The 17,669-nt window shown below is 40.4% G+C and overlaps 1 long non-coding RNA gene across 1 annotated transcript; it reads right to left on the bottom strand.

Annotated features, from left to right (window-relative positions):
• Positions 1-9,935: 9,935 nt before the first annotated feature.
• On the bottom strand, positions 9,936-12,600 carry LOC138981950 (uncharacterized). The gene is made up of 2 exons (XR_011460745.1): positions 11,766-12,600; positions 9,936-11,377 (listed from the first exon to the last, which is right to left on the bottom strand). It is a non-coding gene; the product is annotated as an uncharacterized lncRNA (long non-coding RNA).
• Between the last annotated feature and the right edge of the window lie 5,069 nt (positions 12,601-17,669).

Consider the following 17,669-nt stretch of genomic DNA (forward strand, 5'->3'; position numbering starts at 1 on the left):
GTCGATGGGAAGAACAGATTTAATTTCATGCAAGGAAATGAAAAGATTCCGCCCAAAAGCTGGGTACCAGCAGAAACATATATCTATGTCTCTGGTACCAGTGATGAGTTCATGACAATTGTATACGTTTCCCCCGATGATCACCTACGATGATAGGTGGGGAAAATTAGTTGGGTGTGGGGAAAAAGATACCAATAATTATATGTATATTAGCGATATTGCCAATGTTGGTGAAGCGAATACAATTGTCTCACGTTTATACTTATTGCTTCCTTATTGCATCCTGAAATATGCGGTTATTGTGTGTGTGTGTTTTGGAAGCTGCTAATGTAACGTCAGTAGGATCCATCTTTATTCGTTCTGAGTCTTTCATTTTACTGTTATTATCACGTACCATATCTGTGTCGGCTTACCAGCGCCAAAATCATATAATTGACATTTTCAAGCGAAATTGCAATTTTCACGAGAAAAGAAAGATTATCAATGAAAATTACCAATTTTCTTCCATAAGTAACGTTTAACTTTCAGTTTTGGCTCAAGTTATCCGTCTGGAATCTAGCCAGAACTGAAAAGTATTAATTTTCACGTGAACATTGTTATTATCAACATGTTTAATTATGAGATGTTCATGCTTAATTATGGTTTTGGCGCCAGTAAGCCAAGGATAAAACTGAAAATCAGTAAGTAACACTATCAGTTGACATTATCGCTGTGAATTAGACAGTACACGTGATAATTGAAGTTTTCACGTGAAAATGGTAACCCTAGGTTTTGGCGCTAGTAAGCCGTCATACATGCAAGTTGTCTTGGTCTTACCACAGCCCGCATAGCTTTGTTCCTTCTTACCTTATTGTTACTGTACTGGTTACTCAGGTAGATGGCAATATAGAAAGTCCTGAACAATACTATATTTCTGATGGCGAATAGAGCTAGTTATGATGTAGATTTTGCACACAGGCACGCACGCTCACAGTCATGCACGCACGTACGCACACATGCCTGAACACACGTACGCAAGCACGCACGCACGTTCACACGCACGCACACACAATTAATTCAGAAACTTTATATTCTTCCTGAAGGGCCTGAACTATCTTAGGAATCGATTCTCTGGTTAAACTGGAGAACGACGGCGAGGGAGATTTTTTTAGTTTTTATCTTTATGTTTAGTTTTTTGCTTTTCTTTGTTTGAATGATTTGTCTTCCTTGTGATGCATATTTAAGCTATAGGTATGATAAGCGTGCCTTCGTGAATGTTATATCCGATGCTACCTCTACAGGCTTACAAGATAGCAAACGGTTGCTGAAAGGAGTCGCAGACATACCCCCATAACTATGGCATTCCATTCGTCAAATAATTATTTGAATACTTTTTCATGTTTTTTTCACCAGTTTTAGCTAAATAATCATTATTTAGAAGCTCATGTGCTAAATAAGTAATTGTTTATAAACAATGTAAAACAATTCTAAATAATTTTTTATTTACGTAAACCATTCATTATTTACCTAAACAATTCATTGTTTACGTAAATAATTCATTGTTTACGTAAATAATGATTTATTTACGTAAACAATATATTATTTAGACTTATATTACATTGTTTATAAACAATCAGCAATGTTTCTAAATAAATCATTATTTACGTAAACAATGAATTATTTATGTAAATAATTCATTGTTTACGTAAATAATGATTTATTTACGTAAACAATATATTATTTAGACTTATATTACATTGTTTATAAACAATGAGCAATGTTTCTAAATAAATCATTATTTACGTAAACAATGAATTATTTACGTAAACAATTCATTGTTTAGGGAAAGCAGTTTTCATTATTTAGGGGAATCAAGAATTGACTTCTAAGCTTCATTTTTTTTCTTTGTGTATATACTATAATTCAATACAAGGTATCTCCAAACATTATTTATCAGAAAATGTTCGTAAATTTGTTTATTTTACAAGCTGAAATTGCCGTACGAAAAGAACTGAATGCGAAAACAAACAAAAGGTCAAGGTCATGACCGGGAGTGTTTAGTGTTTGCATTCTCTCCCTGGAAGTTGTTGAAAAAAAGTTTTCCGTCCTAAGTGTTCTGTTCTGTCTCAACAAAAACTGTTTGTTTCTCTTTCCATTTCTCTTACTGCATGATTAAACTTTTTGTTATCTGTAGGTTACACAACACACCACAACTTGGTATGAGCTCTGACGCGATGACGTCACACAGTCGTGTGCAGAGTTGTCCGGCCTTGCCCCATGCATTCCGGCGGAACTCGCGAGAAGGCAACACGCGAAATCTGCACTCTGAATCTCTCGCATTTATCGACATGGTCTCTAGTTGTAGTGTTAAACATTGCCATAACAGACAAGATAGAGATAGGGACAGAAGATTCTTTTCTTTGTTGTCAACGGAAAGGGCAAAGAGACAAGGGATTTGACTGCACGACGCCGGCGAGAATGGTTGGCACAGCTTCAGCTGAAGAATTTCAACTTTGAATCAACAGCTAGGAGATTATTACGTGTGCTCTGATCATTTTGTCAATGGTAAGTACTCATGCTTTTGTTCACCTGCCTTGGTTAGTCTGTGTTTTATGCAAGCTGTGTTGTAATGGTAGTGTGCGGACAGTCGGTCAGTCCTGCACCGAGTGCAGTCTATGACTGAGTGAGTCTTCTTCTTCTTCTTCTTCTTAGTGATAGGTAGCCAACATCAGCATGGTGATGAATCTGCTACACTTGGGTGATGGTGGTTCCGGTCTATTGCTTGGTCAGGGGTGAAGTTCAGGGGGGGGGGGGGGGAGGTTGGGGGTAGGGGGGGGGGGGGGATGATGGGTCAGTGGAGAGTTGCCAGCCTGGCCTGAAAGGATGCCAGGGATGGCGCTGTGGCAGTTTCTACAGGCAGGCGGTTTCACTCTGGAATGGTGCGCGGGAAGAATGTTTTCTGCCTGTAGGCTGTCCTGGAGTGGGGGATTTCGTAGGACAGAGCGTGGGTCTGCCTGTAACAACTTATCATGGTTGCCCAAAACCATGACTTGTGAGAATGCCATATGTGTGAAATACTTGGATTTGATAATCAGAATTTATTTGAACACTAAATGGTCATTGTTGATACAACTTCATAGTTCAGTTTTAAAGGGTAGATCTGTGTCGAGATTTACTCATTCATTTTGTTTGGGCGACTTATTTTTAAAATAACTCCCAATCCATAATTTACAATACATTTGCCTTTGATTTTTTCTGCAGGGCAACCATCTGTGGGAAGTAAACAGTCCGAGCTGGACACCTACTTTGAAACTTGGGTATGGTGCAGGGACACAGCCTGACAGCCAACAAGGACAGTACCAGAGACTCAAGGACTGAAGGAGAGGAAGAAGCTTGTGGGGAGTGAGTCAACTCCTTGTCCTCCTCACCCTAATTTAGCAGAGGATGCTGGTGATGGCGACGGTGAAGGTACTTCGGATACAGCAGAACTGGCTGCTCCTCTTCCCGAGAGAGGTGACTGTGGCGGTACTTATTGCCAGACTGAAAGCTATGCAGGGGTGGGCACCTGTCGCATTGTCGCATTTTTTTGCGACAAGGGAAGCCGATTTTGCGATAGGCGAAATTGCGACAAGTTGCGACAGAGTGCTCTTTTTAAATTTTCTGTGTGTTTTTTTCCCCAGATCTATTTTAGCTGATTCCAAGGCTGATCAATCGGTGGTGTGTAGCCTGACCATATCGAGCACTCTTTGGCACTCTTCTGTTCTGAAGTCTGGAAAAGTCGTATCGCGTCTTTTTCAAAGATGGAAGCGAGGGAAAACGAAGAAAGCGCCCGAAGCCATCTGTTAGTACATGTATACATGTCATTGCCTGTATCTCAGAAGTGAGTCCAGAGACTTGTACGCTTTTTTCTCAGGCACAGTTTGACATTGTAAAACTAAAAGATAAATGCCCATGGTCCTTAGAAAATATAGCCTTAATACATGGATCTTAAAATTAAGGTTATCCCAGATGAGATGTTTTTGCTGTTTTAGTGTTTTGGTTAGCGTTCAGGTGTTTGAACAGTAAATCGGCTGAGGCCTTTCGATCTACAACAGTGGGTACCAACAGGTGTATGCCCAAGTGTATTGACTGGTATGTTAAGTGTATGTTAAGGGGCAAACAGGCGATTTTCCACAAAAATCAGTGACAAAATCTGCTGCCAGAAACTGGCAATTATCACCCTCAGAATGCACCAGATTGTACCATTTGCTTCCTTTTTTTCAAAAATTTTCCGGGGGGGCATGCCCCCGGACCCCCCTAGCAAACTAGGCGCTTCGCGCCGTCGACTTGGCGCCAAGTTCTGCTACAAACAATATTACTTTTGCTACAAGCAAAGATATTGTGCCCACCCCTGCTATGACAATTTTGCCTGTATTTCTAAAGATGAAGAAAAGCAGCTACGGGATGAACTGAACAGGCTGGTGCTAGAAACTCGGGAACTTAAAGACGAACTTGCCAAGAAAAAAATGACACTTGAATCTTTGAGGGACAATGACGATACTGTACGATATTTTACTGGGATTTCTAATTTCTTCACACTTGTTACATTATTTGATTTTCAATCAATCAATCAATCAATCAATGAGGCTTATATCGCGCATATTCCGTGGGTACAGTTCTAGGCGCTCTGCAGTGATGCCGTGTGAGATGAAATTTTATACGGCCAGTAGATTGCAGCCATTTCGGCGCATATTTACCTTTCACGGCCTATTATTCCAAGTCACACGGGTATAGGTAGACAATTATTAAATGTGGCTAAGCAATTTTGCCAGGAAAGACCCTTTTGTCAATCGTGGGATCTTTAACGTGCACACCCAATGTAGTGTACAAGGGGGGGAGGGGGGGGGGAGTTCGGACACCGAAGAGAGTCTGCACACAAAGTTGACTCTGAAATAAATTTCCGCCGAACCTGGGATCGAACTTGCGCTGACAACGGCCAACTGAATACAAATCCAGCACGCTACCAACTGAGCTATATCCCCGATTTTCTTGCATCGCATTTGCCAACACACTCGCGCAGAGCACTGACACAGTTTCAAGCTCTCATTCATGCATATATACGCCTTAACACACCTCTGCAACACCTGGCATACATCTTTTCTGTGTCAAGAACATCTGCCAGCAAAGTTTTTCACGAGACTGTGCATATCATGTACCACTACCACAGACTGCAGCCACTTGTTTTCTGGCCAGACAGGCAAAGTATAAAGACAAGTATACCGCCACAGTTCCTTCCCTATCCATGGAACAGAGTAGTGTCCATTATTGACTGTTTTGAAATATATTCATTGAGAGACCCTCCAGTGTTGATGCTATAGCGCTAGTGCACTCACCTGGTCTAACTACAAGCACAACAATACAATTAATATGGTGCGCCAAATTGATATTACTATCGTTAACTGTTATGTAGAGTTTCGAAACTATCGTTATCTGTTATATAGAGTTTCAGAAACTCTATATAACAGCTAACGATAGTTTTATCAAAAGCGCGTTGGTATCGTTCCCAAATGGGAAAACCCTGAAATGCCATTGCAAAACTGTCTTTTTGCTACGAAATGTACATTTTAACTAGAAACATAATTTAAAAAACTACAACATTATTTAGTTAGTGACCGTTCTTCTGTTGTCGTCTTCTCAAATCATTGTTGAGTTTGTTTAATATTAGCTTTATCATTTGTACTTTCGGCCGTACCGTTTTCCACGTGTGCGGTTTGAAGACGGTAGGCCTACTGAATATTCGCGGAAAAGACCATGACGCATTACACAAAACAGTGGGGTTTTTTCAAAACAAACACAAAACAACGTGTTTCCCGAGTGACATCCCCCAAGGCGCGTTTTGGAAAACACTGCATGCTTTCGCATCGTGTACCGTTGCCCACTGCATGCATGCCAGCCGTATGTGTACAAACTGACCCGCACACAGCGCGGTAGCTAGAACGGGTCAAGCTGACACTGACCAATATTTCTGTGAAAACAGGAAGCGTCCTAGCTGTAACGAAGATTTGATTACTTGATTAAACGAAGCAGCGAAATGATGGACTTATCAGACGACAGTTAGTTGAATATGATCTACCAGGGATCGCGCTAGCTTTTTAAAAAACGCGTAAGTCATACGCAACGAAACGAAAAAAAAGCGTCACGGACCAATATTTTTGCGTACTACGAACACACGTACAGACACAAACAAAACACGCACGAAAGACTTAAAGACACTCCTTACCTAAATACGGCGAGTTTTCCTGTCGAACTCCGCGCACGCCTGTCGAATAACACCCCTGCTGTCTCCAACCTTCGGGCCTTGCGAGTTTGTTTCCCGCTCTAATACGACTAGACACACTTTCCGCCTTTTGGAAGCGCGAGATGGGAGAGCAGCTAATGTCTGTTTCATTATCCGACAAGACATTATCTGGTAATACCCTCGTTACGTTCGTTTGCGATACTTCGATGCAAAAAGAAACAGACTTTAGTTTTGACGCGCAGATTTCATGTGTGTCGTCACTTCTCGAGCCCTATAGTCAGTTTCAGGATCGGGTGATTATTAAGTCAGAGCAAAAGCGCTGCGTGAAGACAAGAAAAAGTTACAATATTTTTGCGTATGGCTTACGCGGCGCGGCAAAAAAAAACGCGCCAACGACTTTTAAAATGCGTCAAATACGCAAAAATCGTGCGTAAACGCGATCCCTGATCTACTAAATCATGTTGTAGTAATTTAGTGCAAATTCGCTCGAACCAGAGACATGTCCCTGCTCGAACGAAACGTTCAGCAGCCATTTTGCCGGCATCAAAACATCCGACCACGCCATCGCTATTTTTAGAAACTCTATATAACAGTTAACGATAGTAATATCACTTGCGCGCACCATGCCGCCGTTTTGCGAAACCCTCGTTATCTGTTATTCATAGTTTTAGCAATAGCGCGCACAAACGCGCTATTTATATATTATAACTCTAAATAACAGTTAACGATAGTTTTGAAACTCTATTTAACAGTTAACGATAGTTTTGAAACTCTATATAACAGATAACGATAGTTTCAAAACTCTATATGTGACCCTCCACCACGGGATGAGTCGCATGTCAACTTTGCATGATTTTCATATTTTTACATTTTCCTAAAGAGTTTTTTATGCTCTATCCAGTGGTGAAAACCGTTTTAGAAAAGAGCAAAAACTGTTTGAGTTATAAGCCTGTGACTAAGGTGACCCTCACACTGTTACCAGACACTCCCCGGACTTATATTAAGCCTAGCGCAGAACCGCGCGAGGTGACATGCGACTCATTTCGTGGTGGAGGGTCACATATAACAGTTAACGATAGTTTCAAAACTCTATTTAACAGTTAACGATAGTTTTGAAACTATATATAACAGATAACGATAGTTTTGAAACTCTATATATAAGTATAACAGTTAACGATAGTTTTAAAACCCTGTATAACTGTTAACGATAGTAATACCAATTTTGTGCACCATAAATTAAATACCTAATATCAATTACACCTCAAGGCCATATTTCTTTTATTTCTAAAGGGTGGGGTGGGCTTTCAAGTGACAAGCACATCACTGCAAATAGTGGGTATCTAGACAATATTGTACAAAATGATGTCATTTTGGCCGACAGGGGATTTGACATTAATGAACTAGTGGCTATGAGAGGTGCACAAGTGAAAATCCCTGCCTTTACAAGAAAGAAGAGTCAGCTTACAGCTTATGAGATAGTCAACACGCAAACTAGCTAATCTGAGAATTTATGTTGAGCGAGTTATCGGTATTCTTTGGGGAAAGTACACAATTTTGAACTCTGATATTCTGACTGATCTTTTGTTTGCAAGGGAAGAGGAAGAAGTGGTAACACTGGACAAAATAGTCACTTTATCATCTGGGCTTGTCAATGTTTGCACAGCCTAGTGTTCAAACTGAAGGCATTGTTTAGACTAAAGAATATGTTAATTAAACTCCAGGGGTGTCGTTTGGATCGGCCCTTCGGCGAATCGCCAATTTTTTTTTTACTTTGGCCGAAACTTTCATGTACTTATCGGCCAAATGTCCGAAGAGTATTCGTCTGAATCGGCCAAGGTTTGTCCGGGTTTTTTATTGGTCAGGCTTTTGGGCGGGGATATAGCTCAGTTTGTAGCGCGCTGGATTTGCATTCAGTTGGCCGCTGTCAGCGTGAGTTCGATCCCAGGTTCGGCGGAAATTTATTTCAGAGTCAACTTTGTGTGCAGACTCTCTTCGGTGTCCGAACTCCCCCCCCGTGTACACTACATTGGGTGTGCACGTTAAAGATCCCACGATTGACAAAAGGGTCTTTCCTGGCAAAATTGCTTAGGCACAGCCGGTTAATAATTGTCTACCTATACCCGTGTGACTTGGAATAATAGGCCGTGAAAGGTAAATATGCGCCAAAATGGCTGCAATTACTGGCCGTATAAAATTTCATCTCACACGGCATTACTGCAGAGCGCCTAGAACTGTACCCACGGAATATGCGCGATATAAGCGTCATTGATTGATTGATTGATAAAACTGCTGCCGATGTACTTAGACAACTGACTGGCGTTTATTTTCTTCGTGAATACCAAGAACGAAACATCAGTGTTTTGAGCGCAAGCCATTGACAAAAACTATAGCTGCCAGAGTGGTTTCGACAAGGGAAACCACACTTTCTGCGGACCGCTCAGGCTCAGCGTTTGCGTTCGCCGAACATCATGTCGCAACCAAAAAAGAAGAAAAAAACTCAATTGATCAGTGGCCACGGTGTGCTACCCTTCGCCAAGGTAGGTGCTTCTGAAAAAAATAACAGCAACACCGCGAACGTGGACAGTGTGAGTGATAGGGGTAGTGTTGTCGAGTCGATGGAAGCAGACGACACAAGCTTAGCAGCGGACAGTCACATTCACCGGCGTATCGACATCTGCTGAGATTGAAAAGCGACATCCAAATCGTGGTTTTCAAGCAAATTGGCTCACCCTAGGCCTACACCCATGGCTTAGCTATGAGGGTGGGTCCATGTTTTGCAAACTGTGCAAGAACGGTGGATGTAAAAATATTTTCACCAGGGGAGGTTGCCAAAATTTCAGCATTAACTGACCACCTCGCTAGCAAAGACCATGCCAGATCCATAGATGTGCTCGTGTATCAGGAAACCTTCAAAACAATGGATAAAATCACAATGTTATGTGACGGTGTCAGAGTGTGTTTATGTTTTATTGGTGTTTTACCAGTCATATTTCCAACTGAAAGGCTTGTCAAGATTGGAAGAGTTTTATTGTTTTACTTTCAAAACATTAAAGTTAAAGGTTTGAAAAAGTTTTAAAGAATTGGTGTCTTTGTGTTTTACTTAAATCAACAAAGCTGATTGTTTCAGTTGCAGTATGCAACATATGTTCTGTGTTCCTAAGACAATGATTACCTCTTGTGCTTCAATGTTGCGGTGACTTTCGATGAGCCAAAATAATGGCCGAAATTTTTTCAAAATGTCCTAAAGCATTCTGACAGTTTTGGCCAAATGTCCCAACATAAAAATGTCTAGCAACACCCCTGAACTGTGGTGTCTTGTATCTGATTCTGATGTCTCTCATGAGCAGTAGCAATAGTCTTTCTGTTATTATGTTTTCACTGGACGGAATCTTGAATTTGAAGATAAAGGCATTGTTTAAAGAATGTGTTAATTAAACTGTGGTGTATTGTATCTAATTCTGATGCAGGTGTCTCACATGAGCAGTAGCAACAGTTTTTCTGTTATGTTTTCACTGGATGGAATCTTGAATTTGAATACACATACATGTATCATGTGTATATGATCTGACCTGCTGCTATTTCCTTCCATTTCAAGAGCAGATTTCACTCTTTCTATCACACACACACACACACACACACACACACACACACACACACCACATTAACATACACTTTGAAATCATTTTGCATAAATGTGACATGTATTGACACAACTGACAAAGGTTGAATTATGCTGATTAACCTCAAAAAAGCTCTACACAGGAAACAAGATCAGGAGCATTGCAAAATTAAATGGCCTACACTTGAAATGCGAGCACACATTTAAACTACCAATAACATGCAACTTCAAGCAACACTGAACATACCACTACCAGTATTGCAGGTATCAAGCCAAAGTGAAGAGAAGAACACTTTCACTAAATGTTCAAAATTGAAATAACATACTGTGGGCATGTGAGTCATTAACTATTCATTATGATAAATAGACCTGTGCGCTTTTTTGCAGAAATAAGTGTGTTCAATTTTGTTGTCATCAAAACAGAACTAGTTGATAATAGAAACTAACTTTCAGTTCCACTGCCAATTTAAACACTGTATTACTTGACTGTACTGATGCAGAACTACGCTGGACCACACACTCTTATTTGTTCCCTAAATCAAGCAGCCAATCCGTGTCACTGGAAACATTGAACAAGGAGAATGAACAATATACCTGGCTGAATAAGTTGATAATCAAACTGCTCATGATTCTTTGTTATTCACAGCAGTGGATGTAAAACAATCACAAAATAATGTCCTGTATGCATCATAATTTATACTTGTAGCACTTGATTTTGTATTGTGGTCAGTGATCCTAAACAAAATGTATGCCTACATCTGTGCATGATTTTACTTTAAGAATAAAATGAAACAAGAATGGAACAATGACTTCTCTGTGAGTGTGAACTGTGATTTAAAACATTACATGCCCTCTTTTCTCTCCCTCTTTACAACTTTACTACTGGCCACTTTCTGTGTGTACAGTCATACATGATGTTTGTTTTCCCACACACATGAGCAAGCGAGTCTGGCATTGTCACTGTTTCTTGCTGCGTTTCACGGCTTGTGTTTGCAGCTGCTCCTGGTTCACATCCACTGCTTGTAGAGGCTCAGCTTCTCTGTCCAGCCAGTTTCCAACTAGCTCTGGAAAAACTGCGAGTCTGAACACTTTCAAAGCTTTCTCCACACACATTGCCCAAAAATCACAGTCAGGCAATACTCAGACAATAACTTTATCCACAGTAGTCCACACCATGAAATCGCAGTAGGAGGAACTGGTCATAACAATCTGGCACTGTACCGGTACTTGACTATTTAACTTTTAAGTATGGGTGGTCCTTGCGCAGACAAAGCATCCCCTCACTGTTAGATTCCAAACAGAAATGGCGGTCTGTCACACACACTCAACAGCTGACTCCTTGAAGGTGAAGGGACGTGTGTGCAGGTTTCTCCAACTCCGGCCATGCAGGTTTCTCCAACTCCGGCCATGCAGGTACAGTGTGCTGACAGTATGTTGCCATCAAAAGTGGCGATGGTCCAAGGAGAAAGTGCTGGTTCATTAAGGCGTTGTGAATGAAGAACCTGAAACATAAATTGAAGATCGCACAAATCAGCATTCAGCTAGGTCAATCGAATGAATATAACTCTAAGACGCACATAATGTCAATGTGCTTTACAACATTAACAATGAAAAGTAAACAACAGATTTTTAACTGAATATGAACATGAAGCTCATTATAATTATATATAAATATAATATTTTGCAAGCTATTTCAAAATATAAATATATTCAAGACTATCTACAGCTTTTGTCGTAGTCCAGAATACAAACTAAAGCGAAGAATATATTAAAGACAAAGCCTCAACACAATATCCTGAACTGCAACTTACAAGTGAAATCTGCAACACAAGACAGAGAACACTCACGTTCATTCATTATTATATTTATAAACTGAAAGCACATTCTTACCTTTGCAGAAATGACAGAGTTTTGACAGCCATCAGGGCTGTAGCGCTTGACATCCCTCACCCAGCCAGAGACAAAAAGTCGGTAGGAATCCAAACGTTTGTAAGCTTTCAGCAACATGCACTCTTCTCAGTTCTTGCCAAGCACAAAATAATTTACGATGTTGATGTAACTCAGCTCTGGCAGATCGTCCGGATTTGCTGACCAGCACCTGGTTGGAATGTCATACGGATCATTCCCATCACTCTCCAAAATCTTCTGATGGTATCGCCGCCTCTCCTCTGGTAACAATCGCTCAGAATATGTTCGCTTCTTGCCCGGTCGCTGTTTCTCCATCTTGCTTTCAAGGCAAGGGAAGTCACTCCAGGAGGCATTGTTTCCCGTTTTTCAACGGTTCACAGCTGTTTTTACTTTTCTCTTTGAAATGAAACGATGAAAGGAAGAGAAATGGAAAGACAGACATGTTGTTGGGACATAAACAGAACAGAGAACATAAGGGGAAAATACTGTGTTTCAACAACTTCAAGCAAGAAAATGCAAACACTAAACACTCCCGGCAGAGAAAACCCTTAATTGACCTTGACCTTTGACTGTGTTTGAGATCAGTTATTTTCGTACTCGGCTTGTAAAATAAACAAAATAATATCCAAACAACAGCTATTTTAAGATAAGAGTGTGTGGAGAGACCTTGTATTCAATTATAGTAATCACTGAAAGACATAAAACTTAGTTCAGAAGCGAATCCTAGAAACCCCTAAATAATGGAAAATGTCTTGGCTAAACAATTCATTGTTTACGTAAACAATTCATTGTTTACGTAAATAATGATTTATTTAGAAACATTGCTCATTGTTTATAAACAATGTATTATAAGTCTAAATAATATATTGTTTACGTAAATAAATCATTATTTACGTAAACAATGAATTATTTACGTAAATAATTCATTGTTTACGTAAATAATGATTTATTTAGAAACATTGCTGATTGTTTATAAACAATGTAATATAAATCTAAATAATATATATTGTTTACGTAAATAAATCATTATTTACGTAAACAATGAATTATTTACGTAAACAATGAATTGTTTAGGTAAATAATGAATGGTTTACGTAAATAAAAAATTATTTAGAATTGTTTTACATTGTTTATAAACAATTACTTATTTAGCACATGAGCTTCTAAATAATGATTATTTAGCTAAAACTGGTGAAAAAAACATGAAAAAGTATCCAAATAATTATTTGACAAACGGAATGCCATACATAACTGTGTCTTTATACGGAGCGTTTCAAGGGGTAGAAATACTAGGCTATGGGTTCTGTAATGCCGGGCTGAAAACCTAGTGTGTGAGACTGGAGGGGCTTCCAAACTGAGGCAGGGGTAGAGGGGGTGGCCAGGTGGAGGATCTGTGTGTGTGTGTGTGTGTGTGTGTGTTTGTGTTTGTGTTTGTATGTGTGTGTGTGTGTGTGTGTGTGTGTGTGTGTGTGTTATGCTGTTGAAATATAGCAATGAAAGTGGAAATGTGGCTCCCACCTTGAAAAAAAGGTAAATTGGCTTGTTAAGGGGGTAAGGTGGGAGCTCCCCCCCCCCCCCCCCCATGCAGTCCTGTTTATTGAGTCAAAGGGCAGTGGAAGATCTTTGATTCCTTCTACTGAAGAAGGAAATGTCAAGACCTGCTCCAAGCAGCACCGCAGGCTTGTTGATTGTTTTCTTTATTTGACTTGTGTATTTAGACGTTTCCTAATTACAACTCATCAGTTTAAATTCTTAAACTGCAAGGAATGTACGCTAAGTGGGAACTCTAACACCCCTTACGTAATTCTGACGTCACTTCAAACGTAGGAAAAGGGCTCCTAATATGGACCACTTTTTGTTTCATGCTAATAACTAGCTTTTTTTCTTGCGAAGAAGTTTCTTTTTGTGTTTGGTAGTCCGTCTCTCTTAAGTGAACCGTTTGGCCTAATTAGAGTGAAATAGCTTTGATAGACATTCAGCAAAAATTAAATACAGAAAAAATCACAAAGGGTCCATATTAGGCGCCCAGGCTCCTAATATGGACCAGTGAAGCGGCCTTCACGAATCACTGTCAAAAGCCCCCTATACTTCAAAATAACATGATACAACTTATTGTGCATGTCAGACTAATTCAAATATGCTTTAGATTTATCTGTTTCGGGTTGATGAGAGCATAATTTGAAACACACCAGGAAACTAAAGAAGCATATCAAAAACAGAGTGAAAATAAGTGAAATTATCAACTTCCGCAAAAAGAAGACACTTTGATATATTTTTTTGAAAGCTCGAGGGCTAGTTATAGGTTATTTTCAGCAAGCTTCTTAATGAATTAATGAAAATAGCCTTTAGCTTTTATTTTCTTCGATTTGTTGAAGGTGGTCCATATTAAGGGACTCACACATACTTTGAGATTTTGCTATTATTTTTTGTTTGCAGTAGAAACTCGGGGTCAAAACTGCTAAAATGTAACAAATATCATTCACGAGCTAACAGCCAGATTTTGCAGCTTTCCGGCCGATAGAAACAGAAGGTATCTGGTGCGGATAAGTACCGAGGTATTTTTGACCCACAAAATGAGTTTTCGGATTTAGAGACGAAAAATTCTTGGAACTTATACCAGAGGCGCTCTGTTCAAAAGTTCAAAAAGGTGTAAGTGTGAGAAAAACTTGTCCTAAGGATATGAAACGTGTCTTTGTAATGGTAACTCAAAACCCGGATCGTGACCAGACTTTGCAAGGATACACGTATTTTCAGTCATCGAAACACAGACGAGGTCAAGGAGAGAGAGGGGGAGGGGGGGAGAGAGAGAGAGAGAGAGAGGGAGAGAGAGAGAGAGAGAGAGAGAGAGAGAGGGAGAGAGAGAGAGAGAGAGGGGGGGGGGGCAGACAGACAGACAGAGAGACAGAGAGAAAGAAAGAGAGTGAGAGGAGAGCGAGACAAAAAGACACAGAGAGAGAGAGAGAAAGGGGGAGAGGCAGACAGACAGACGGAGGCACAGAGATAGGCCTATATACGGACAGACAGACGCATAGACAAAGGCATAGAGAGAAAGAGAGATGAGGGAGACAGACAGACAGCGGACAGACAGACAAACATCCAGACAGAGAGAGAGGGACAGACAGGCAAATAGAAGGCTATCTTTACCAATGTCACTAATGTCTCTGATAGCGGGGACCAGCACTTCCGAGGCATTCTTTTCTGTTTTGCTTCTGAGAACAAAATATCGTGCCTTGCAGGAAAAAAAACAGATCCGCTATAAATGAGGTGCTATAGCTGATGAGTACTTAAGCATGTTGGATGAGCTTTCTTCTCTCCGAGGTAGGCGCATTCTGAAAGATACATAGTCCGACTGTTTCCACGGCTGTAAGAGCGAGAGAAGGTGTTCATCACGAGGGCTGCTGCCCCCGATAAGACACCCTACCCTTTTAGCCTTGCTCGATTCGATTTTGTCTGGCTCGCTGTTTGTTTGTCTGTCTGTCTGGCTCACTGTTTATTCGTCTGTAGGTATGCATCTTTTATCGTTTATAGGCTTTTCTGTCTCGACGTCTCGCCCTCCCATTCGTTCACCAATCTTCTTTAACCCACCCCCCCCCCCCACCCCCGCCCTCCCGCGATGGTCATGAACCACTGAGTCGCGTTGTCATGGAAATGCAAAGCTGATTCTTGATCAAGACATGCAAAACTAATGCCTCCAACAAGAACTTTCCTCCGAGGTTAGTTACAAAATAATAAAAAAATAAAAGCCCGCTTCTAAAAATAAAATAAAGAAGAACTAATCTGTTCAGTGCCCAAACTCGAGGGATTCACAATAACAGACCTCTTATTGTGCATCCTACCAGTTGACTAAACTAACGAGTGAACGCCGCCAAATCAACCAGAATGGTCAGTCACGAAAACAAAGTCCAGATTAGTGCTGTTTCTGAAAATAACCAAGGGCGACTATTTTGAGTGACCCGGTCGGCCACGGGCGATTTACAACGACAGACCTGGGACGATACATCACACATGTTGAATAAGACTGAACTGATATGTGATCAGAAATCCAAAAATAGATCGACTGCTAACGTTTAGTTATTGACAAAACTGATATGTGATCAGGGCCTGAATGCATAGCCCCTCCATACTTTTAGGATTTCATAGCGCTGTGGAGCGCATAGCTATGAAACGCACTATAGAACTCAGCGGTCCGCATGCATGAGGTCAAATAGTGCCTGCAATAACTAAGAGCGGCTCTATTTTTAACACGTAGATAGTGGAAGGGATTCCCCGTCATCCTGTGTCTCTGCGCATGCGTCAAGCTTTGTGATGCTTCGCGGCGGGTCAGTTTTAACCATTTGCCGCAGACAGTTTGGAAAGCCCGTCTCCTGATAAAATTTGGCTTTCGTGGTTTGCAAACTATATCCATTCCGGTACGCTCGCCATAAAGGTATAAGTCACTCTCTTGCTGGTTCTGCATGCTGTGTTTGATGTTATAAATTCCCGTATTATTATTATTATTATTATTATTATCATTATTATTATGTACCGCGATCAGTTCGCCACACACATCTTGAAAAGATCCGCACGCGTAAAAACTGACCCAAAGTCAAGATAACCCGCAGAACCGGCGGCAATGCACCCTTTCGATTCGGCAGTTCGAGTTGCTCTTACAGTTCATCCGTGATTGCAAGAATGTCCTGCCGACGAAAGGAAATTTTATGTACAGTTCCACGCCGTCGTAACGATTCAGTGGATGTAGGCGGTCAAGAAAGATTCGGTTGCTTCTCAAATTTCTTCTCGTCCTGAATCGGCATGACAGCAGCCGCCATTTTAAACGCTCCAATAGCCGGTTTTATAACTCTTATTGGAAGGAGGGGCCTGCTATAACTTTATGGATGGCATAAGGCTCTATGCGCGGTCCATGCATTAGAAATAAGAGACTTTATGGAGTCCACAGACTTTATTGCAGTGACGTCATCAATTTAGGCTCCTATGGAGGGGATATGCATTCCGCTGCAGAAATCCAAAAATAGATAGACTGATAACGTTTAATTATTGACAAAACTGATATGTGATCAGAAATCCAAAAATAGATAGGCTGATAACGTTTAATTATTGACAAAGCAAAACGTTACATTTACAGAACGTCGACCCAGCAGTCGTTTAAGTGGACAGACAGACGAACACATCTCATTATTTGTATCTTAATTGTTCGTCTGTCGGCTTAAAAGACCACTGGGTCGACGTACTGTAAACGTAACGTTTTGTTTTGTCAAAAATTAAACGTTATCAGCCTATCTATTTTTGGATTTCTGATCACATATCAGTTTTGTCAATAATTAAACGTTCCAATAACCTACAATTCTTGCTTTTTGATTCTGAATTTTGGAACGTTAGCAGTGTATCTATTTTTGGATTTCCGATCACATATCAGTTTTGTCAATAATTTAACGTTCCAATAACCTAAAAATCTTGTTTTCCTTATTCTGATATGTGATCGCTTCCCGTTCAAACGGAATGGTAAGCTACTAAAAACGAGTATGTGTGTTTCTAAAAATGGGGTGAACTATTTTCAGTAACCAACCCGCAGGTAGTTTACGCTTATAGACCCGCAAACAATGCATCACGACTGTTGGACAAGACTGTGACAGTAAATGAATGCTTCCAATCAAACGGCCAGTCACCAACAATTAAAATAAACGGTTCCCTTTCTAAAAGTAAAACGAATCAAAAAGGTATGTTGTTGGAACGACTAAACAACACGTTACGTTCACAGATATATCGACCCAAGGGTCTTTTAAGTGAATACAAACACTAATCAGACACAATTAATCTGACAAATAAGATATTGTCAGATAAGCTTTGTCTAATAAGTGGTTGTCTGTGGACTTTTAAGAGACCGCTGGG

Source organism: Littorina saxatilis, linkage group LG12, assembly GCF_037325665.1.
Source record: "Littorina saxatilis isolate snail1 linkage group LG12, US_GU_Lsax_2.0, whole genome shotgun sequence".
In the NCBI taxonomy this organism is placed as follows: domain Eukaryota; kingdom Metazoa; phylum Mollusca; class Gastropoda; order Littorinimorpha; family Littorinidae; genus Littorina; species Littorina saxatilis.